We start from the raw sequence: 20,179 nt of genomic DNA on the forward strand, positions 1-20,179 counted from the left end.
TTCACTGTAAGATATCATTACTATGTATATCGATGTATTGCTATGTATTTATAACATATATAATCCTGTTATAAACATGAAGTCAAAAAAGACAGGAAAATGATGCTCTGCTACATTATAATCATATTGTCCTAGTAGCTATAAGTGCAATTATTTATTTGTATTTAGGAAAAATAATAAATAAAAATAGAATGCATAAAGAATGATTTCAATTATATCAAACTATTTGCTAGGAATAGAAATAAGTAGTGATTTTTTGTCTGCTATATGAATAGTTAAATAATGTGTAATTCATAAAGTTGTTAAACATTGTAGATTTAAGAAATCTAGATGACCAACCTAGATAGCATATTGAAAAGCAGAGACATTACCTTGCCAACAAAGGTCCGTCTAGTCAAGGCTATGGTTTTTCCAGTGGTCATGTATGAATGCGAGATTTGGACTGTGTAGAAAGCTGAGTACTGAAGAATTGATGCTTTTGATCTGTGGCATTGGAGAAGACTCTTGAGAGTCCCTTGGACTGCAAGGAGATCCAACCAGTCCATTCTAAAGGAGATCAGCCCTGGGTGTTCTTTGCAAGGAATGATGCTAAAGCTGAAACTCCAGTACTTTGGCCACCTCATGCAAAGAGCTGACTCATTGGAAAAGACTCTGATGCTGGGAGGGATTGGGGGCAGGAGGAAAAGGGGACGACAGAGGATGAGATGGCTGAATGGCATCACCAACTCGATGGATGTGAGTTTGAGTGAACTCCGGGAGACGGTGATGGACTGGGAGGCCTGGCATGCTGCAATTCATGGGGTCACAAAGAGTCGGACATGACTGTGCAACTGAACTATGAACTAAGAAATCTTATATAGATATAGATGAAGAAAAATAGTGTTATTTAAATACTTTAAAATATACTGTATATATATATACTTTATATTTATGATATAAATATATACATATATAAGCAATATGATATAAAAATACATATAATATTATGTATATGTAGTCTCATTAAACTATATATATGATATATATATTCCTTTTAATAATTAAAAAGCAAAAATTAGAAATACACAATATATTTATTTTTAGAAAAAATATGTATGCATTAATATATATATTGCTAACTGCTAACTGCTAAGTCACTTCAGTCGTGTCCGACTCTGTGCGACCCCATAGACGGATGCCCAACAGGCTCCCCCGTCCCTGGGATTCTCCAGGCAAGAACACTGGAGTGAGTTGCCATTTCCTTCTCCAATGCATGAAAGTGAAAAGTGAAAGTGAAGTCTCTCAGTCGTGTCCGACTCTTAGCAACCCCATGGACTGCAGCCTACTGGGCTCCTCTGTCCATGGGATTTTCCAGGCAAGAGTACTGGAGTGGGGTGCATTGCCTTCTCTGAATATATATATATATATATATATATAAATAGGTATTATTTACTAGCAGACATTGTTGTTTCAACAATTAATGCAACCATACTACTGGTAAACATTATGGTTTGACATGCTGAACAAGACACAAAAGAATCCAATAAAATTATCAATTGTCCACATAATAATACAATAATATTGACAGTTTGAATTAATATACTACTCAAAAATGTCAAGCAAAGTGCTGAATTTTGGTTAAGAAAGATATATTTGTTACTTTCAAATGAATTAATTCAAAATAAAATATAAGAAAAAATAAGGCACAACTAATGTATCCAGCTGAGTTATTTCAAATCCTAAAAGATGATGCTGTGAAAGTGCTGCACTCAGTATGCCAGCAAATTTGGAAAACTCAGCAGTGGCCACAAGACTGGAAAAGAACAGGTTTCATTCTACCTAACAACTGCACTCATCTCACATGGTAGCAAGGTAATGCTCAAAATCCTCGAAGCTAGTCCTCAACAGTACGTGAACCAAGAACTTCCAGGTGTTCAAGCTAGATTTAGTAAAGACAGAAGAACCAGAGATCAAAATTTCCAACATCCGCTGGATCATAGAAAAAGCAAGAGAATTCCAGAAAAACACATCTACTTCTGCTTCATGGACTACTAAAGCCTTTGACTGTGTGGATCACAAAAAAACTGTGGAAAATTTTTCAAGAGATGGGAATACCAGGCCACTTTACCTGCCTCCTGGGAAACCTGTATGAAGGTTAAGAAGCAACAGTTAGCATGGGACATGGAACAATGGACTGGTTTCAAATTTGGAAAAGAGTATGTCAAGGCTGTATATTGTCACCCTGCTTATTTAACTTATATGCAGAGTACATATTTCAAAATGCAGACTGGTTGAAACTCAAGCTGGAATCAAGATTGCTGAGAGAAATGTCAATAACCTCAGATATGCAGATGACACCACCTTACTGGTAGAAAGTGAAGAGGAACTAAAGAGCCTTTAGATGAAGATGAAAAAGGAGAGTGAAAAAGCTGGCTTAGAACTTAATATTCAAGAAGCAAAGATCATGGCATATGATCCCATAACTTCATGGCAAATAGATGGAAAAACAATGGAACCAGTGATGGACTTTATTTTCTTCAGCTCCAAAATCACCGTGGATGCGAAGAGCTGACTTATTGGCAAAGATCCTGATGCCAGAAAAGATTGAGGCCGCTAGGAGAAGGGGACAAGAGAGGATGAGATGGCATCACCAACTCAGTGGACATGAGTTTGAGCAATCTCAAGGAGATGGTGCAGGACACAGAATCCTGGCGTGTGGTAGTCCATGGGGTCACAAAGAGTCGGGCACGAATGAGTGACTGAACAACAACAAAATGAATCCTTTTGTTTTTCTTTGTATTGAACTGGTATGAAAAGTAATGCTTCAAAATGCTATATAGTACCCTCCGTAATGCTAGGTATATTTGAATGAACCACCTCCCACCAAAAAACAAAACAAAACACAGACTATGTCTGTACTTATATGAAGCACAATAGAATATGGACTAAAAGGCTAAAATGTTTATGCAAAGCAATGTTACTAAAGATTTCAGTTTTTTTTGTTTATTTAAGAAATGGAATTTTCCAGTATTATTATCTTCTCTTAAACTGAAACTGGCTAAGCATTGATAATTTCAGTCCAAGTACCATGTTTCTGGCATTAGAAGGCCTCCATTTGGAAAACAATGTCATAAGGTTCATGTAGACAGATGGATAAATGAACAAAAGCAAAATAACATCCTAAGTTTTCTCCCTTTTTTTGGTCTTCTGCCAAATGGAACTGTATTTCTGTACAAAACTGAAAAAAAATATATGCTGGCATAAATTTAACTCTTACTACATCAATTTCTCTCTGAATTTATCTTCTCTGGCATATCTCTATTTCACAGAATGATTATATTACAAACTTCTTTATTGTGAACATGTACCCAAATTCTCTCAGTATATAAATTATTCTTTGGTGTAAGGTTAAATTTATATTAACTACTACATTTTTTTGTTGTAGTTGGCATGGGCTCAGTTGGATCCTCCCAAGATATATATGTTGAAGTCCTAACCCTCAGTACATCAGAATGTGCCTATATTTGGAGATAGCATGTTTAAAGAGGTCATCAAGTGAAAAGAAGATCATTAGGTAAAACCCTAATCTTCTGAATGATGTCTTTATAGGAGGCATCAGAAGAAATCAACTTTAAAGATATTTTGATCTCAGACTTCTACTCTCCATAATTGTGAGAAAATATAGTTCTGCTGCATAAGCCACCCAGTCTGAGGTACTCTGTTGTGGCCCCCTAGGACACTAGTACATCTATAATAAAAAGCTTGCTATTTTGAGGTTTACTGGTAACTACTTTCAATGTAATTGGTCCAAGTATCTTGTGTGTACTCCTAAACTATGAAGTTTCAGTAATTGCAGTCAGTTGTATGCACAGGATTTGAAAGCTATAAGATTATCTATTCCATGAATTAGAAGATTTCCATATCTGACACAAAATAAATTTATTCTCTTTTGTAAATCAATGATACCTACTTTTAGAGATTATGTGAAAATGAAGAAAGGTATTTGTAGAAACACCATATAATCAATAGTCAATATTATACTGAGCTGATTTGAAAAAGATACCTTCCTACTTACCAAGACTACTTAATCAATAAATGAAAAATATCAATGGAAATGTTAGAAACAGATTCTTTTATACAGGAAATTCATTGTACGATAGTGTAGAAAGCTGAAAGAAGTTGATACCAAAAAATATTATATATAATAATATGTCCAAGGAACAATAAGAGACTTTAGACTTTTTTTAGACTGAGAGTCATGTGATAGGTACTATTAGGACCTATAGATTAGGTCATCAGAAGTTAAATTGGGGAGGCATAAATGAAAAAATTAGAAATTATTTGGGAGAAAATATGCTTCTAAGGAGAATACATGCTGAAAGGAGTGCTTAAAAAAAGATTTGTCTGACAATGCAGGCTATTCATTCCTTAATATTTTAGTTTAATGCTTGTAAATCAAGGATAATGAAATATGACTTATGGGGAAATTGAGAGGATTAATTACAGATGCTAATGTTTGTAAAGAGCTTTAAGAAAATGTTGAATTCAAAGTCTTATTGCATCTCAGTTCACAGTATTTGCATTCTTCCTCTTGTGAATTTCTATTCATATTTTCTGAAGCTACTTTAGATTGAACTCTAATAAAAGTAGTTTCTGAAAGCATTTAATGAAAAAGAGGCACCTGAGAAGAGCAATTGGCAGTGTCTGACCACCTCAGCAGAAGAAAGGCCGGATTCCCAAAATGAAAGGTCATTAGTATGGGTTTCTAAGAGAAAACAGACAGCCTTCTACTGTTTTCCTCACTAGTTATCCTCTTCTGACCTCTTCACTTTTTCATTCTCAGATTCCAGATACTCTCAGGTCAATCCATATGATAAATAATAATTAACCATAGAGGTAATCCATAAATGATTAAGGGATCAAAACTGCTCACTAAATCGTTGATATAAATTTGATTACAATGAAAGTTCCACATTCTTTTGGAATGAACAAATAATTTTTACAAGGCAATTAAAAATGTAATATATAAACTGCCCACGTGACAAATTTCTCATATACAAATTACACAAAGGCCCTAGAAAATCAGTAATCTCTTCATGAATTTTGTTTCATTGTCATATATCATTTTTACTAAGTGTCCTCTGGGAGTGCAGAAACTTACATCCCAGCTCTGTTGCTTAATCACTGTTACTATTAGTAATGAAATTCCTTTATGCAACTAATATGAAGATATAGTATTTGTCAGGCACTATTCTTGGCATGTCTGATTGTGACTGGATAAGTGAGACTAAAATAAAAATATAAATTTTTTCATCTTTATATGTATCTCTTATTTTTTATATGTTTCTATTGCATGTATAACAAAATGTATTAAAACTAAATTCCATACAATCATTCTTGCCCCCAATAAGTCATTTTTCTTGGAAATATCATCTTTCACATCATAGACTGTGCTAACCAAACTCTCTGAATGCATTTAGTCTCTCTACTCTTGCCTTTTCATCATTAGCTTGTATCAAAAAGTCATCCTTTATATTCCATCTCTAATTCCCACTAATGTAATTATTCAAGGCCCTAAATCAGGCATAACTATATCAAGTCACTTGTCCACTTTGCTTTCTTTCCTTCATCTCTCATTTGCTCAGTCTGCATCACCTGTGATTTTTGTTAAATTTAAAGAACAATAGTATGGTGACATTCAGTTCTGAGTTTCACAAAAAATTCCTCATTCTGTGACCTTGCTCAGATCAGATCAGATCAGTCGCTCAGTTGTGTCCGACTCTTTGCAACCCCATGAATCGCAGCACGCCAGGCCTCCCTGTCCATCACCAACTCCCGGACTTCACTCAGACTCACATCCATTGAGTCAGTGATGCCATCCAGCCATCTCATCCTCTGTCGTTCCCTTCTCCTCCTGCCCCCAATCCCTCCCAGCATCAGAGTCTTTTCCAATGAGTCAACTCTTCGCATGAGGTGGCCAAAGTACTGGAGTTTCAGCTTTAGCATCATTCCTTCCAAATGTCACTTAAAAACATTAAGTTTTAGTGTCATCAACTTGGAATGGAGGAGATTTTACCAAGATAGCACTATTTTCTCCCTTACCATAAACATTTTTGAAGCTGCTCTTTTTTAAACATCTATACTGGATTCATGATATATATTTTTTTAATTTACTTTTCGCCTCAGCTTTTTTTTTCCCACTACTCCATCACTGTGTTCTTTGATCTAAGAAGCAGGTTAACTTAGTTTAAGAGCTCCTTCCCCTTAAATCATTTCTCTAGTTATCTAAATAAATATACATATTTATTTACATAAAAATTTATCTATTATTGATACATGGATATGATCTATTTACATAAATATATTTCATAAATTATCTTCATATGTAAAATTCTTACTTCAGGTTCAAATACAATTCCTGCTCTTTTCCTTTACAGTCTTCTACAATAATGCAAGCCATTAATGCAATACTTTTTTTACCCAAAATCTTTTGTCAGAATTCAACACAAGATCAAAACTATAGTATATTCCTATTTCAAAACTACTCAGATGGAGGATGGGATCGTCTCGCTGGCTTTACTAACCCTCATTTACTACATTAAGTTACGAAGAAACACAGCTTGCCCTGAAGCATAAGACTGCCTAGGTCCCAACAGCAAGCATGGTGTCCTACCAAGGAAGGTGGTGAGGAGATTTAGAACTGATGTAATACATTGTTTATAGACACCACGTGCTATGTGTCATTAGCAAGTTCCCAAATACTTTATCAAAATTTTAAGAGCTAGAAGAGGAGAAACAGAATTTATATCTGCACAGTTGCTTATTGGAAGATTCGAGCTACATATAAAAGTAGTGGGTTCTGTTCCCGACTCTGTATCTAATGCCTGTTGCAGGACTGTTGCACCTCTTTTGGTATAATGCTATTTGGCCAGTTTCCTCGTGTTAGTGAAGGTCTTGAGGGAAGGGAATTTAGTAAATCACACGTTTCTGATTTGAGTATTCATATGAAAAGTGAAACTATTTAGTAAAACAGAAAATGTCATGGAAGGGTACATTTTAGGAGATGAAAATGGGAAGAACTAACGGATGTGAAAAACCTGCACAAGTGAGAGATTCAGGAGAAAATTGACTGCTGATGCCAAGATTGCCCAGCACAGATTTTTAGAAAATATTTGTCATTTATGAAAATATATAATATTTGAAGCTACTGGGCACAGATGAAGTATTATTCTAAAGAGATTAAATACAGAGGTCTAACTAACACCAACATAGAGTTATGGGTATAATTAATGAAGACTACAGGCTTTATCTAATGACTATATGCTGCTAAGTCACTTCAGTCGTATCCGACTCTGTGCGACCTCATAGACGGCAGCCCACCAGGCTCCCCCTTCCCTGGGATTCTCTAGGCAAGAACACTGGAGTGGGTTGCCATTTCCTTCTCCAATGCATGAAAGTGAAAAGTGAAAGGGAAGTCACTCAGTCGTGTCCGACTCGTAGCGACCCCATGGACTGCAGCCTACCAGGCTCCTCCATCCATGGGATTTTCCTGGCAAGAGTACTAGAGTGGGGTGTCATTGCCTGTGACTATATATGTGTGTATATATATATATTTTTTTTAATTCAAAAGTAATATTTCAGTAACTGTTTTGGTATTTTTAACTGTGTTTAACCTTGGCAATTGTACACAACCAGTATTTTGAGAAATGTCTTATTTTTAATGAATGTCAGAAATATATTTGAAAAAAAAAATATTTATATGTAAATAGTTTTGCCAATTACATTTCTCAATATAAATGATCTTTTCATTGTGCCTTACATTTTGCTTGCTTTTGGTTCCCAATCCACGAATTCTTTGTTTGACATCTAAGTTGCGAAATGTAATAAAGACACTGTGCAATCAGATAATTTTTTTTTCACTGAAATAAGTTGCCGATAAAGTGTGTAGAATTAAGGGGAAATGAAGATATAGATAAGCCAGCTGCTTTTAGTGATTGTTAAAAATCAAATTCCAAATAGAAAATTCCAAAATAGTCTACCACTATTTTCTGGGAAATAAAGAATTAGCTATGGGTTAAGGATTTCATCTTATAAATTTGATCTTTCCTGTCATTACCATTTCATTATTGGTCATATGATATTTTGTTTAACAACAACAAGAAACATTTTTTCTTCTTGTTAATGATTATTAACAAAAAAAAAGAACTTCATATCCATGCAGAAAGTTAACACATAATGTGAATTTGTAAATTTATCTATGTCTCCAGTCACTTTTTCAAAAATATTATTATAAGTACTAAAGAGGCAAATATGCTTTTTTCTTTATTCAGTAACTTTCCAGAAGACTACTTGACATGTAGCTCATACAATAAATGTTTATAGAGTGGAAGGATAAAAGTGATCATTAAGAATAACTATACCTTTAAACTATTATAATGTAATATGATAAGCTCTATAATAAATATCAGAAAAGTTACTAAGTTACTATGAAAATACTGTTGTTATAAGAAGGTTTCCCAGGTGGATATGACTATGGGAAGATCAAATGTCAGTCATATAAGGCATATATACACTATTTAAAGATGTGGATCACAGTAAATATGGAATCAATAACTGAATATATTAGTTAATTGGAGGAGGAAATGGCAACCCACTCCAATATTCTTGCCTGGGAAATTCCACGGACATAGGAGCTTGGAGGGCTACAGTCCATAGGGCTACAAAGAGTCAGACATGACTTACGGACTGAGCACAAGCATGATATTAGTTAATACTTGATCAAAATGGCTTACACAAAAGGCTTTGTTTATCATATCACTTTTTTCTAATTTAATTATTTTTAATTGGCAGATAGTTGATTTACAATATCATGTTTGTTTCTGCCATATATCAACATGAATCAGTCATAAGTATACATATGCCCCCTCCCTCTTGAACCTACTCCCACTTCCCACCCCATCTCACCCCTCTAGGTTGTCCCTGAGCACAGGATTTGAGCTCCCTGCATTATACGGTAAATTTCTACTGGCTATCTAATTTTATATATGGTAATGTATATATTTCAATGCTAGTCTCAATTCATCCCACCCTCTCCTTTCCCACCTGTGTCCACAAATCTGTTCTCTATGTCTGCATCTCCATTGCTGACCTGTAGAAAGGTTCATTAGTATCATCTTTCTAGATTCCATTGCTGTTCAGTTGTAAGTTGTGCCTGACTCTTTACAGCCCCATGGACAGCAGCATGCCAGGCTTCTCTGTCCTTCACTACCTCCTGGAGTTTGCTCATATTCATGTCCATCACTTTGGTTATGCTATGTAACCATCTCATTCTCTGCTGCACTCTTCTTCTTTGCTTTCAATATATGCACTAATATATAATATTTGTCTTGCTCTTTCTGACTTACTTCACTCTATAGGCTCTAAGTTCATCCACCTTACTAGAAGTGAATCAAATATGTTCCTTTTATGACTAATATTCCATTTTGCATACATACCATACTTCTTTATCAGTTTATCTGTCACTGGTCATCTAGGTTGCTTCCTTTCCTAGCTATTGTAAACAGTGCTGTGATGAACTCTGGGGTGCATATCTTTTTTCAATTGTGGTTTCCTCAGGGTAAATATGCCCAGCAGTGGGATTGTTGGGTCATTCTTCCCAAGAAGGGTAGTACTAAAGTATGTGGTAACCATTGGACAATGGCATTCATCTCCCATACTAGTAAGGTCAATGTTTAGAATCTTTTATGCTAGGCTCCAGCGTTATGTGAACCAAGAACTTCCAAATGTCCAAGCTGAATTTAGAAAAGGAAGAGGAACCAGAGATCAAATTGACAACATTCACTGGCTCATAGAGAAAGCTAGAGAATTCAAAAAAAAAACAAAAACAAAAAATCTACCTCTGTTTCATCAACTATGCCAAAGCCTTTGACTGTGCGGATCATAATAAACTGGAAAGCTCTTAAGAGATGGGAATACCAGACCATCTTACCTGTCTCCTGAGAAACCCGTATGCAGGTCAAGAAGCAACAGTTAGAACCCTGTATGGAACAACCGATTGGTTCAAGGTTGAGAAAGGAGTATGACAGGGCTATCTGCTGTCACCCTGTTTGTTTAACCTATACACTGAACACATCATGAGAAACACTGGGCTGGATGAGTTATAAGCTGGAATCAAGATAGGTGGGAGAAACATCAACAACCTCAGATATGTGGATGATACCACTCTACTGTCAGAAAGTGAAGAGGAACTAAAGAGCCTCTTGATGAAGATGAAGGAGGAGAGTGAAAGAGCCAGCTTAAAACTATTGAAAAAATTAAGATCATGGCATCCAGCTCCATTAATTTATGGCAAGTAGAGGGTGAATATGTGGAAGTAGTGACAGATTTCCTCTTATTGGGCTCTAAAATCACTGCAGACAGTGAATGAAGCCATGAAATCAGAAGACGTTTGCTTCTTAGCAGGAAAGCTGTGACAAACCTAGACAGGGTGCTGAAAAGCAGAGATATTACTCTGCCAGCAAAGGTCCGTATCATCAAGGCTGTGGTCTTCCCAGTGGTCACATATGGTTGTGAGACCTGGACAGTGAAGAAGGTGGAGCACTGAAGAATTGATGCCTTTGAACTATAGTGCTGTAGAAAACTCTTGAGAGCCTTTTGGACAGCAAGATCAAACCAGTCAATCTTAAGGGAAATCAACCCTAAATACTCATTGGAAGGACTGATGCTGACATTGAAATTCCAGCATTTTGGTCATCTGATGTGAACAGCTGACTCGTTGGAAAAGTCCCTGATGCTGGGAAAGATTGAGGGCAGAAGAAGAGAGTGTCAGAGGATGAGATGGCTGGATAGCATCACCGGTGCAATGGACATGAACTTGGGCAAACTCCGGGAGATGGTGAGGGACAGGGAGGCCTGGTGTGCTCAGTCCGTGAGGTCGCAGAGTCAGACAGAACTTAGGAAACTGAACAGCAACAACATGGTAGTTTTATTCTTTTTTTTTTTTTTTTAAGAATCTCCATATTGTTCTCCATAGTAGCTGTATTAATTTGCATTTCCACCAACAGTGCAAGAGAGTTCCCTTTTCTCAAAACTCTTTTCAGCATTTATTGTTTGCAGAGTTTTTGATGCTGGCCATTCTGACCAGTGTGAGGTGATACCTCATTGTAGTTTTGATTTGCATTTCTCTAATAATGAGCAATGGTGAGCATCTTTTCATGTGTTTGTTAGCCATCTGTATGTCTTCTTTGCATAAATGTCTGTTTAGGTCTTCTGCCCACTTTTTGATTGGGTTGTCTGTTTTTCTGGCATTGAGTTGTATGAGCAGCTTGTTATTTTGGAGATTAATCCTCTGTCGTTTGTTTTGTTTGCTATTATTTTCTCCCATTCTGAGGGTTGTCTTTTCACTTGGGTTATAGTTCCCTTTGCTGTGCAAAAACTTTTAAGTTTAATTAGGTCCTATTTGTTTATTTTTTATTTTTAAATGCATGTGCTTCAGTGTCATAAATCTTGCTTTTTTAAAAAAGATTGTCAGCAAATACACTTGGAGAGAAAAATGAAAAAAGTAAAGGATCTAATAAATATTTCTAGCAATATAAAGCACTTTATAAAGCATAAATGTGTTATGTAAACAGGAAATTGAATTTGTTAGTCAAGGGAAAATTTAACTATAAGAAGAGGACAAAACTCCTACTCATCCCATAAATATACAAATCATTACTACTTAGAACATTTAACTATAAGAAGGGGAAAAAACTCCTACTCATCCCATAAATATACAAATCATTCTCATTTATTACAGATACTTGAGTAATTAGGTGGAGGCTTTCTTTTCCTTGCTTTTAAAAACCCATGTTGATACCCCATTGTGTTGTGAATATACATTAGATATCACACTAAGTTTGGATATCATTAAGCAGATTAAATTGAATGATGAGCGCTCTTTCTAATAAAATGAACATGGTTCTCTTTCTTGTTAACTGTATTAAACAAAATCCTCCCTTGGGATTGAGTCATTAAATTTATCTTCTCAACCTATAAAATAGAGCCATTATACATTCAACTTGATCAATATAAATGTCCAATTAAGGCAATTCTGAACTAAATACCTTTCCTATTCAAATGCTATTTGGTTTACTTGATCTACCAAGGCTGCTTTAATAAAAGTGGAAGCATTATTATTTTGCTTTTTGTGTATTACAAAGCAAAGCAAAAATAAGACACATAACTATTGCTTAATCCTATTTGACCTATTTTTATTGAGATATAATTGACATGTTACATTATATTAGTTTAAGCTGTACAATATATTGAGTCAGTATGGGTAAATATTGTGAAATGATTACAATAAATCTACTCAACATCCATCACTACACAGTTATAATTTTTTTATTGTGATGAGAAGCTTCAAACTTTACCCTCTTTAACAACTTTGAAATATACAATAGTATCATAACCATAGTCTTCATGTTGTATGTTAAATCTTCATAACTTATTCATTTTACAATTGAAGGTTTTGTCTTTTGACCAACTTCATCTTTTTGTCTACCTGTATACCACTACCATTTCTGTCCTTTATCGAGCCCATCTTTACATGAAATGTTCCCTTGGTATCTCTAATTTTCTTGAAGCAGCAGAAGATATTAAGAAGAGGTGGCAAGAATACACAGAAAAACTGTACAAAAAAGATCTTCATGACCCAGATAATCACGATGGTGTGATCACTCACCTAGAGCCAGACATCCTGGAATGTGAAGTCAAGTGGGCCTTAGAAAGCATCACTATGAACAAAGCTAGTGGAAGTGATGGAATTCCAGTGGAGCTATTTCAAATCCTGAAAGATGATGCTGTGAAAGTGCTGCACTCAATACGCCAGCAAATTTGGAAAACCCAACAGTGGCCACAGGACTGGAAAAGGTCAGTTTTCATTCCAATCCCAAAGAAAGGCAGTGCCAAAGAATGCTCAACTACCACACAATGGCACTCAACTCACACGCTAGTAAAGTAATGCTCAAAATTCTCCAAGCCAGGCTTCAGCAATACGTGAACTGTGAACTTCCAGATGTTCAAGCTGGTTTTAGAAAAGGCAAAGGAACCAGAGATCAAATTCCCAACATCTGCTGGATCATGGAAAAAGCAAGAGAGTTCCAGAAAAACATCTACTTCTGTTTTATTGACTATGACAAAATCTTTGACTGTGTGGATCACAATAAACTGTGGAAAATTCAAAAAGAGATGGGAATCCCAGACCACCTGACCTGCCTCTTGAGAAACCTGTATGCAGGTCAGGAAGCAACAGTTAGAACTGGACATGGAACAACAGACTGGTTCCAAATAGGAAAAGGAGGACGTCAAGGCTTCATATTGTCACCCTGCTTATTTAACTTATATGCAGAGTACATCATGAGAAATGCTGGGCTAGAAGAAGTACAAGCTGGCATCAAGATTGCCAGGAGAAATATCAGTAACTTCAGATATGCAGATGACACCACCCTTATGGCAGAAAGTGAAGAGGAACTCAAAAGCCTTTTGATGAAAGTGAAAGAAGAGAGTGAAAAAGTTGGCTTAAAGCTCAACATTCAGAAAACGAAGATCATGGCATCTGGTCCCATCACTTCATGGCAAATAGATGGGGAAACAGTGGAAACAGTGTCAGACTATTTTTTTTGGCTCCACAATCACTGCAGATGGTGACTGCAGCCATGAAATTAAAAGATGCTCATGCTTTGGAAGAAAAGTTGTGACCAACCTAGATAGCATATTCAAAAGCAGAGACATTACTTTGCCAACAAAGGTCTGTCTAGTCAAGGCTATGGTTTTTCCAGTGGTCATGTATGGATGTGAGAGTTGGACTGTGAAGAAAGCTGAGCACTGAAGAATTGATGCTTTTGAACTGTGGTTTGGAGAAGACTCTTGAGAGTCCCTTGGACTGCAAGGAGATCCAACCAGTCCATTCTGAAGGAGATCAGCCCTGGGATTTCTTTGGAAGGAATGATGCTAAAGCTGAAACTCCAGTACTTTGGCCACCTCATGTGAAGAGTTGACTCATTGGAAAAGACTCTGATACTGGAAGGGTTTGGGAGCAGGAGGAGAAGGGGACGACAGAGAATGAGATGGCTGGATGGCATCACAGACTCGATGGACATGGGTTTGTATGAACTCTGGGAGTTGGTGATGGACAGGAAGGCCTGGCATGCTGCGATTCATGGGGTCGCAAAGAGTCGGACATGACTGAGCGACTGAACTGACTGATGTGTTCTTGTTACAAAACAGTGCCCCTTCTTTTCAAGTTCAATAAGAAACTTTACCATTTCTTATAAGTAAAGCTTAGTGGTGATGAACTCTTTTAGTTTTTCTTGTCTGGAAAATTATCTTTCTTTACATTCTGAATAACTTTATTGGAAGAATATTCTTGGTTGGTAGTTTTTTGTGTGTCTGTTTCATCATTTTTAATGTATCATTGTCACTCTCTTCTGGCCTACAAAGTTTGTACTGAATGATTTGCTGAGTCTTACAGTCCTGCCATCTATGTAATACATTATTTTAGTCTTTCTGCTTCTAATGTTACCTGCTTGTTTTTAACTTTTGTTATATTAACTATAATATGTTTTGGTGTGGGTGTCCTTGGGCTTCCCAGGTAGCTCAGTGGTAAAGAATTCATCTGCCTATGCAGGGCCACAGGTTCAACTTCTGGGTCTGGAACATTCCCTGGAGGAAGAAATGGCAACCCAATCCAGTATCCTTGCCTGGAATATCCCATGGATAGAGGAGCCTGGCAGGATGAGGTCTATAGGGCTGGAAGGATTTGGACATAGGTGAGTGACTGAGCACACACACACACACACACACACACACACACACATATATATATATATTTTTTTTTTTTTCATTCTCTGGGCTTCTCCAGTCTAGATGCTTGTTTCCTTTCCCAAATTAGCAAAGTTTTTCAGTCATTTTTTCATGTAAGATTTCTGCCACTTTCTCTGTCTCTTCTACTTCTAGGAGTCCTGTATCACATCATTTAAAATGATGATTGGCTTCCTTGAAAGACTGTTAGGATTGTGGATAAAATACCTTGAAGGACACACATCCAAAATTAAAAGAGAATTTAAAATTCTGTACAGCTTGCTAAAATTAGGTTATATATATTTGCCCATTCTTAAAATATGTGCTAAATGAAGGCTGTAATTCAATTTTATTTTTTACTTTTTACACATATGAATACAGACTCATAACATTCAAGCTGCTTTTTTCTTAAGGTCCTGTTCACAATGTGAAGAAATATGACATTCTAAATCAACCTTAGTATTCTCTCTTCCATTTGTTTCTATAAAAGCATTTAATCAAAAATGATGGAATCATTTTTATACCAAGTAATTTCACTTATTATTCTTAATAGAAAGAGAATTTAACTTTGCCTAGCCTAGTTTACTTTTCAAAGCTGTCCTGGATATATTACCTCATTTTTTATATTCACAAGGTCATATTCACTTGCATGTATTTTTTCTTTTATTTAACAAACACATACAACATATGCCAATTGGTAATATAGACATAATTTTCCATAATTTCAAGATGAGGAAACTAAGGCATGAAAGGTGATATGCTTGCCCTAGGTCACACAGGTAGTATTTGGTAAAGTTAGCATTTGAATCCAGGTCATCTGGCTCTTTGCTCACAAAAGTCTGTATAGTCAAAGCTATGGTTTTTCCAGTAAACATGTTTGGATGTGAGAGTTGGACCATAAAGAACATTGAACACTGAATAGCTGATGCTTTAGAATTGTGGTGTAGAGAAGACTCTTGATAGTCCTTTGGAGAGCAAGGAGATCAAACCAGTCAACCTAAAGGCGAACAACCCTGAATATTCACTGGAAGGACTGATGCTGAAGCTGAAGCTCCAATATTATGGCTACCTGATATGAAGAGCTGACTCATTGGAAAAGATCCTGATGTTGGGAAAGACAGAGGGCAGGAGAAAGGGGCAATGGGAGATGAGATGGTTGAATGCCATCACCAATGTAGGGACATGAGTTTGAGCAAACTCCAGGAGATGGTAAAAGTCAGGGAAGCCTGCTGTGCTGCAGTTCATGGGGTCACAAAGAGTTGGACATGACTTAACCACTGAGCAAAAACAATCTGGCTCTAAATTAAATTCCTTTAGTTATTACACCGTATAGATATAAATTGTCAGTCAATCTTTCAAAGCAGTCTTTAGGTAAACAGACACACCCTGATCATGCTTTCATATGGAAGAGAAAGATTAATAACAAATTGGATGAGCAATGATCTCAAAACATTTTCTAGATTAAATACGTATTTGTTGACCATTTAAGAACACTTTCATGGACATACTGTGATGTCTTTCCCAAGATAAGTTCAAGCCTCTTTATATTTCTTTTAAAAATGTATTAAATTATATCACTAAATATACTTTATCTTCCATTATTTTTCTTTCTCTGAGGATTACAAATATTTGTACTTGATATTCACTATGTCTATTTTCTATACATAACATTTCTCTCTAGATGTTTATTTTTCATATTTACTCTTTTCTCTCTAGACCTTGTTTGTGTATTCATTGTTTTTGGGCAAGGTTAGGCTTTTAAAATGAGCTTAAATATTTATTTCCCCTACCAGCTATCATATATCTTATTTATTAACAGGGAAATAAAGTATTTCATAAATTTAAATCTCACAAGTCTCATTTCTAGGCAATTAAAATTTAATAAAACAAATATTGAAGCACACTGCAACTTAGTCAAAGACATATCTCAAACTCTTATTTATATTTTGGAAAGTTAATGCATGCTATGCCATGTAATATTGTTTATAAGTCTGGATTCTCTTTTTATATAATTAAGAATTATTCATTCTTATTCTTATATAAACAGACAGTTAAACTGAGGGGAGTATTTGAGGAGTGGTACTCAAGATAAAAACCCCTAACTTCATTTTATCAATTTATGAAATATTTATAATTATAAATTCTGGGTACTTTTTATAAGTTTATAATACTCAAAGCTTTTATTTTATTTTTATTAAAATTAATTACTAGTATATTATTTTATTTATATAGGCAGCATATTATTTTATATAGACAGCATATTAAAAAGCAGAGACATTACTTTGCCAACCAAGGGCCATCTAGTCAAGACTATGGTTTTTCCAGTAGTCATGTATGGATGTGAGAGTTGGACTGTAAAGAAAGCTGAGCACCGAAGAATGGATGTTTTTGAGCTGTGGTGTTGGAGAAGACTCTTCAGAGTCCCTTGAACTGCAAGGAGATCCAACCAGTCCATCCTAAAGGAGATCAGTCCTGGGTGTTCATTGGAAGTACTGATGCTGAAGCTGAAACTCCAATACTTTGGGCACCTGATTCAAAAAGCTGACTCATCTGAAAAGACCCTGATGCTGGGAAAGACTGAGGACAGGAGGAGAAGGGGATGACAGAGGATGAGATGGTTGGATGTCATCACTGACTCAATGGACATGAGTTTAGGTAGACTCCAGGAGTTGGTGATGGACAGGGAGGCCTAGCATGCTACAGTCCATGGGGTCGCGAAGAGTCGGACATGACTGACCTACTGAACTGAACTGAATATTTATTTATAAATAAATGGATGTGTCTTGGGCCTAGTGGAGTGAAAACAGAAAAAATGTCAGAACTCAGTTGGATTCAGTCACAAGAATAAAGTAATTAATCCTCGGTTGTCATATGACAATTTGTCTTTTTCTACTATGAACAAGAGGAGATAACCTGGATATTTTCTCACATCCCATTTACCAGTCTAAATTACCACACTATATGTTTCTTTTTCAATCACAATGCTTAAACAGAGATAACAAGGATATTGCAACTTACTCTCGAAGAGAACACTTTGTAATCAGGACTCAGCAAGAAGTTACAATATCAGAGCAAAAAGTCGTTGTAAATCTGCTCCTTTTCTGATACATCTACAACTAATTTTCACTTAAGGAGATCTGGACAAATAAATCCATATTTATGACATAATTAAATCTTAATCCTTGGCTCCAAAAAGATAAGGTTTATATATATGTATGTATGGGTGTGTTTGTGTATGAACAGGAAAAATAGCGTCTCAAGAAAGCAATAAAAAATTACTGTGGGTAAATGAATCCAATCAAATATTTGATTCAGAATGTCATCAGTAATTCAATAGGAAATGTTTGATTTATGTCAGTATTTACAAAAGGTAGAGTGTATCTGAGATTCTTCTAAACAGACTAGTAATCATTTTCAGTTAGGTGGTGATGATACTAGAAGATGTAATGATAAAGATGAAAATATGGAATATCCACTTATTTTTATCTGAGTCATTAAAAATGCTCTATTACTTAAATTCAAATAAAAATTTTTCAATTGGGTAAATATTTTATTTGAAAGATGGTGATAGTAAAAGCAGTCAATTTTGTGTAAGCTTAAATAATATAAGAATTGCAGTTTACACTGCAACATCGATCCAATACAATCTTTTATCATGATAAATTATGCTTTTAAAGAATTTATTTCAGAATTAAAGTTTTTTAACTTAAAATACAATATCCATAATTCTTCATATTTTTACTTTACTCACAAATATCCCATGTAAATTTCTTATAAACTGTGTTGTGCCTGCACCTCCCAGATTCACATATTGTAACCCTAACCTCAATGTGACTGCATTGGAAGATAAGGCCTATAAGACAGTGATTAAGGTTAAATGATGTCATAAGAGTGAAACCCTATCTATGTACTCACTCAGTCATGCCTGACTCTGTGACCCCATGGCCTATACCCTACTAGGTTCCTTCGTCCATGGGATTCTCCAGGCAAGAATACTGGAGTGGGTTACCATTTCCTTCTCCAGGGGATCTTCCCGACCCAGGGATCAAACCCGGGTTTCCCGCACTGCAGGCAGACACTTTACCCTCTGAGCCACCAGGGAAGCCCAATGAAACCCTAATCCAATACAAATGGCATTCTTCTAAGAAAGGGAAGAGATACTGGGAATGTGTGAGACAAAGGGAAGACCATGTGAGGACATAATGAGAAGGTGGCCATCTGCAGGTCATGGAGAGAGACCTCAAGAGAAAGTGACTCTGCTTGAACTTTTGGCCCCCAGAACTGTGACAAAATAAATTTCAATCATTTACTCCACCCAGCCTGTTATTTAAGTTCTGGTAAGGTAATATGAAGTTTTAAGACCAAGTTGTTTAACTTCTGTAAGTAAGTTTGGGGACAACGAAAATATTATATACAGAAATCTATAATTTAGTACTTTTGCTTAAATATTCAAAGGTTTTACCTGAAATCTTAAAGGTATTAAGTTTTAATTCAAAACAAATGGCTGAGATGGGAAAGCCAGATGTTTCAGTTCATTGTCCAAAAATGAAGCAAAATGAGGTATGGGATATAATGGGAAAATATATATATATAAAGTTCAAATGGATTGTCAGGGTTTGAAAGCAGAATTCAGAAAAACCTAAATTCATAAATTCATGTGTAGTTCTGATATGTTTCCACTCCTTTTAGGACAGTGACTGGTTGAATATAAGGTATAGATCTGGTCTTTGAAAATATAAACAATTAAACAGGATATCAATAATTTAGACAAACTGACCAAAAATGGACCTCAGGGCTATAGGAGCACTGGAGTACTTTGCAAAAAGGATGCTGCATATGGTTGGTTAACAGGATCCAGCACCCTTGAAGGGTACTTTTCTGTACTGCAAAAGAAGACAGCTAAATATTTGTTCCCTAGATTTCCAACTCATTAAGAATACAAATTAGGTTCTATCAGTTAAATGCATTTATATAAGTTTTTTTAAGAGAAAAATTGAAATGAAGCCATCTTTCTGTTGATTTTTGTTGGTTTGTTGTTATTGTAAGCAAGCTGTGAGGATGCAGTTTTGTTCTGTGGCTTTGGTTCAGAATATATCTTCCAGCTTCACTGGTGTTTAAGTATAGTTTGGAGGGGGCAGCTTCCTGATTCATCCGGACAGCATGTCAAACTCCATGGTGCAGTGGTGGCCTTTTGATTTTCCACTTTTCTGACTGTATCAGAGGTCAGCCCTTTGTTGATCAATTCAGTATGTAATGTTCTAAGATATTTCTCAGAACCTATTCTTCCAATAGTTCTCTGGATTAAACCCCATTCTGTTCATAATATTTAGTGCATTCTGACTGTTAGAGAAACCAGCAA

Source organism: Bos javanicus, chromosome 6 (assembly GCF_032452875.1).
Source record: "Bos javanicus breed banteng chromosome 6, ARS-OSU_banteng_1.0, whole genome shotgun sequence".
NCBI lineage: Eukaryota > Metazoa > Chordata > Mammalia > Artiodactyla > Bovidae > Bos > Bos javanicus.